The following is a 6,000-nucleotide window of genomic DNA, read 5'->3' as shown; positions in this document are numbered from 1 at the left end:
ACAGTAGTTTGCCGAACACCCTTGAGTGCAATTTTGAAACTGGCTTTGGATCGCTGAATGAATGTGTCAGCTCTTCCTTTGGGAAACTGAATATTATCCTGTCTAACAAAGCTCAATATTACGGTCTTTTTTTTTTTTTTTTTTTTTTTTGCTGAAGTCTAAATCCCCTTTATTTAATGCCATCCCATTTTCCTTAGTTATAGTCTATTGCACCATCTAAAAACTCTTTATACTTGGTCCTAACGATTCTCGTTTGATAAAAGACAGGCTGCTCTTACATTGGAAAATGCATGAGTGACCCTGCAGGAGAGAGTGATGGGGAGGAGGGTAACGGCATATAAAGCCCTGCGAGGGGCTCTTCCGGAAGGCGTCTCCAGCCCCCGTGTGCTTGGGTTGGTAACATTAGTGCTGTCTTTGAGTCCTCTCTACCCTTCACAAATAACTTCTCTTTGTCCTTCCAAAGTCCCTCTTGTCCTGCCCTTGCATTTCCATTGTGATCACATGCTTTGGTCCCATTTCACACCGTTTATTGGGAACTGAATTGTATCCCCCCAACCCCCGCCAATTCCTGTGTTAAAGCCCTCACCTCTAATGTGACTGTATTAGGAAATAGGGTCTTTAAGGAGGTAATTAAGGTTAAATAAAGTCATACTGGTGAAGCCCTAATCAGACTGGACTCGTGTCCTTATAAGAAGATAGAGACATCAGCAGCCTCTCTCTGTCCATGCACACACACAGGTAAGACCATGTGAGGACTCAGTGAGAAGGCAGCTGTCTGCAAGCCAGGAAGAGAGGCCTCAGAAGAAAGCAACTCTGCTGGCATCTTAATTTTAGACTGCAGAATTCCAGAACTGCGAGAAAGGAAATTTCTGTTGTTTAAGCCTCCAGTCTCTAGTATTCTATTATGGCAGCCCAAACAGACTAATGCACCATTTTATGTTGGCTTTTTTCCCCAGGAGAACAGTACCTGTAACAGTGGACTAGCATCCTGGTCCCCAGGTCATTTTGGTTCAGTTAAATTCTTAAAGTAGCACTTACATCTTACCTCACACTGAAATAAATCCTTTTGTAGCACGTGAGTGGCACAGAGTGGAGCTTAAAAGATTTAGCGGGCCATCAGGCTCTCTCTAACCCACCCCTCGAACCTGCCTTATACCATCTTCTTTGCTTTAAAGGCAACATATTACCATGAATAGAAGGGAGAACATAACACAAATAATATACAATGCTAACATTACGTACATACACATATATACAAGTTGTCTTGAAATATATTCCCAGATATTAATTGGATTAAAGTGTGGGGCAATAAAGCATTTTTTCTCATAGAGAACATTATTCTTTAAGGCACATACAGACACACATATCTGCCCTGCTGGCCTCTCACAGTTTCAGTTGATTCCAGTCATGCCCCCAGTTCATTTCCCCATATATTTATTCTCAGATTAGTGATTTTTGAACAGGTGTTCCTCTCTTTAGAAATACCTGTGCCATGACCGCAGAGTACTCAGATTTCTTTTTGGCATTTGGTGGCAGATGGTGGGGAAAGTGACAAGTTGTATGACAGGAGAGGTACAAGGCGAACCTTAGAGTAACTAAGACTTTATGCGTAGTTCTTAATCCCAAAAGGAAAAGAGAAGGATAGCAGCGAAAGTCATTGGAATAAAGGACCTCTCAGATGAATCAGCATTAGGATAATTCATTGGTTACTGACTGTCCAGTCGGTTTAGGTTATAAAGTATTCCTGAGTGACTGCATCACTTTATGAAAGGATCTACCTAACTATAGCTTTCTTTTGCTGGAATTACTTTAGATGGCAATAATATGCATAGAGAATGGCAATTGTGAATTCATGTCTTCCCCAAATTGAAGACGCTCGTTAAGGTACAAGTTTACCCAATGATTTATCCATACTATACTAACTGAGACTGTGTCTTACCATTTTTGTTTGTTAAAGGAGATAACAAGGCTAACTTTGAGTAATAGCAGGATACTTAGAAAATACTTTCAGGTTAAGTTTTGTAAACAAAGTTCAGTGTTTACCCACCAAAACCAAATCAGCTCATTTAGTGTTGCAGGAAGTGCCTTCATACTTTTTCACTGCCACTAAAGGAATTTAAAATACCTGTTGGATATATTCCCTCCTAGAATGCCATTTGTACACTTATTCCTAATAGGACCTGTTATTTTAAATGCAAACTCATAAGGCTCAGAATTGATACTCAGTATTTTTAGTGATCACATGGTTTAGGGTTCTAAGATTTGGGCTCAGACTTGCTTTTCAAGCATTGCAATCTGGGCTTGTTAAATGATCTCCCTGCAACCAGGAAAAATTGTTTATCTGAATCTAAAGTCCAATTAAGTAAATGTGATAGTGGTGATAGTGGTTGATGAAGCAGACTAGCATAGCAGCTAGGGCAATTATGGACAAGTTACATTCAACCTCTGTGCCTCAGTGTCTTCCTCTGAAACTGAGTTTCTTCATCAATGGTGATAAATACTGGTACCAATCTGACAGAGTTATTGTAAGAAATGAAGGAGTTCACAAATGTTTGGCTTGTCGTTACTAAATGCTGGTAATTATTAGTAAAACAATATCCCTCTATTATTTATTATATCAAAATAATAATGATAAGGGCCAGTTATTTTAGTAGTTCGATTTTTGGGTGATATAGTTTAGACTAACACATATTGTTTAAATGTGAAACCAAGAAGAAAAACAGTTTTGTTTTTTTAACCTGGTCAAGGAACCCAAATCACCTAATTCAGAAATGTTTCTAACTTGGCATCTGCTTTGAATCTGTCACAGCCAGAGAAAGTTTATTGTCTCAGAAAGTGACAACCTTGTATTTGTGTAGCATAGAAAAGAAGATACAAGCTAGATAAGATACATACCCCTTATCATAGTCATGCCACATATAGTACAAAACTATTTGGGTTGGGTTCAAACATTGTGATCCAGAGCCTGCCATTGCCTATTATCAGGAGGAGCAAAGCGTAAGAACCATATGTGTTTGCCCTTAAGTTGGTATACAACACAGATACTGTCAATCAGCCTCTGATAGTACCCTCCCTGTGGACAACCTTCTGTGCCCTTTTGAGCGTGCTCAGGTGGAGTCTACCATCAGTGCGGTGGGAGTTCACTTCGCTTCAAGTGTGTCCACGTTGAAGGATGAAATTAACAAATACTAACCAAATTGTGGCTGTCCAAACTAGGAAAATAGTTAAAGAATCAGGACAGGAAGAATCAGGCAAATACTCATTTGGTGTCAACCCAATAAAAAAGCTTCCTGGTGAGAAAAATATTGTCAAAGATGAAAGCCCAGAATAGTGCCACTTTAGCGTAACCACAGTGTCAAAGCAAATGACACACATACACACAAACGCAAAAGGAAGCCCTCTTCACACTAATGCCCCAAAGTCCTTTATGGGTCTTCAAATTGAGCAGATTAGGTAGGTTGATGGTTGTCCTTTACGGATTGGGTCCACTTAACAAGACTGGTTACTAACAGAATACCTCTGTTTTGTCATTTAATCGACATCCCAAACTTAATATACCTTGCAATCAAATACACACATAGTCACTCATGCTTTTCCTGTAGACTTCCCAAAACAGAAAAGGGCAGCTCCATTCTTCCTGGTGCTCAGTTACAAAACGTGATTCATCTTTGACTTTTTTCTTTCCCTCTCCTTTCACATTCAGTACAGAAGCACAATGTGTCAGCCCTATCTTTGAGATAGAACCAGAATTTGACAGTTTCTCGATTTTTCCACTGTTACCACTCAGGATTAAGATTTCGTTGTCTGTCATCTTAATTATTATCCCTCTGAAATCTGTCCTTAACACAGTGGCCGGAGAACCCTTCAAGAACCTAAGTCAGAAGAATTATGTGACTTCAGTGTCTTCCCCTTCATCATAGTTGAAGCTGAAGTTCTTAAAATGCTGGAAAGTTGCTACATGTTTACCCTCCACATTATATATTTGATCTCATGTCCTCCACCTCTACTCCTTGCTCACTCTTTTCCAAACACCTTATACTCTTTAGTCCTTGATGTTCAACAAGTATAGTAGGCAGACATTTTCACTTGCTGTTCCCTTTACCTGAATTGCTGTTGTCTTTACTACCTACATTACTCATCCACTCACTTTTTTAGGTCTTTTCTCAAATATCACCATCTCCATTATGAGGCCTTGCTTGGATTCCCTGTAATAACCTGCAGCCCCACTAATACACCCTACCTCCTTAGAAGCCTCCCTTCTGCTGTAGAATCTGTTGAATGAATGAATGGAGTGAGCTATGTCTAATCTCCAAAAAAATAAACACCAACTCTAAACACTTGTTGAGAGACGGGTTCAGGGTATAAAGAATAAAAGAAGTGTAAATTCAGGCCTTACCATTCACCATCCATTCCCTCAGGGTTCTGCTATGGTGTATCTTTGAATGAAAAGCACAATTTGATAAGACTAATTAATAGCTTAAATTCATTAGAATTTACCTTGATTATACCTAGATTATACCTTGACTTTTTCACAATCAAACCTTTTATAGTAGAAATGTGATAAAAATTGTGTCAGAGATTCTCAACAAAATGTTAGCAAATTGAAGCCAAAAAAGTATAAAAACAATTATATACCATGACCAGACGGGATTTGTGTCAGGTATGTAAGGCTGGTTCAACATTTGAAAATTAATTAATATAATCCAACCAAGACAAAAAAAGGGGAAAAAAACATATAAATACATGCGGAAGAAGAATTTGACAAAATCCAGCGTGCACTCATGAGAAAAACTCTCAGTAAACTAGGAATAGAGAGGGACTTTCTTAACTTGATAAATACGATCTACAAGAAAACCAATAGCTATCATCATACTTACTGGAGAGAAACTCAATGCTTTCCCACTAAGATTAAGCACAAGGCAAGGATGTCCTCCTTTATGATAACTTTTCAGTATTGCGCTGCAAGTCCTTGCTAATGCAATAAGGCAAGAAAAGGAAATAAAAGGTTTACAGATTGAGAAGGAAGACATAAAGCTGTCTTTGTTCACAGGTGACATGATCATCTATGTAGAAAATCGTAAAGAGTTGACCCAAAACTCCTGTAACTAATAAGTGATTATAGCAAGGTTGCAGGATCCAAGGTTAATATACAAAAGGCAATTGCTTTCCTATATACCAATAATGAACAAGTGGAATAGGTTAAAAAAAACCACCAAACACTATTGACATTAGCATTGCCAAAAATGTAATACTTCGGTATAAACCTAATAAAATAAGTACAACCTGTATAGGAGGAAAACTACAAAACTGTGATGAATGAAGTCAAAGAATAACTAAATAAATGGAGAGATATTGTATGTTCATGAATAGGAAGACTCAGTATTATCAAAATGTCAGTTCTTTCTGACTTAATCTATAGAAATTCAGTGCGATCTCAATGAAAACCCCAGCAAGTTATTTTATGGATATTAGCAAACTGATTCTAAAGTCCATATGAAGAGGCAAGAGACCCAGAATAGCTATCACCTCACTGAAGAAGGACAAAGTTGAAGGAAATACTCTACCCAGCTTGAAGACTTATTATGAAGGTGCAGTAATCAAGGCAGGGTGGTATTGGTGAAAGAACAACTAGATCAATGGAACAGAATAAAGAGCCCCAAAATAGACCCACATAAATACAATCAACTGGTCTTTGGCAAAAGAACAAAGGCAATACAATGGAGCAAAGATAGTCTTTTCATCAAATAGTGCTGAAACAACTGGATGTCCACAGTAAAAAAAAAGAAAAAAAAAACCAATCTAGACACAGACTTTATATCCTTCATAAAAATTAACTCAAAATGAACCACAAATCTAAATGTAAAACACAAAACTGTAAAACTCCCAGAAGATAACATAGGAGAAAACCTAGATGACCTTGGGTATGGCAATGACTTTTAAAATATAACACCAAAGGCACACTCCATGAAAGAAAGAATTGATAAGCTAGACTTCATTAAA

This window comes from Aethalodelphis obliquidens, unplaced genomic scaffold, assembly GCF_003676395.1.
Source record: "Aethalodelphis obliquidens isolate GAN/ISIS:26980383/991018 unplaced genomic scaffold, ASM367639v1 scaffold52, whole genome shotgun sequence".
Classification (NCBI taxonomy): domain Eukaryota; kingdom Metazoa; phylum Chordata; class Mammalia; order Artiodactyla; family Delphinidae; genus Aethalodelphis; species Aethalodelphis obliquidens.
This window is presented reverse-complemented; position numbering follows the sequence as displayed.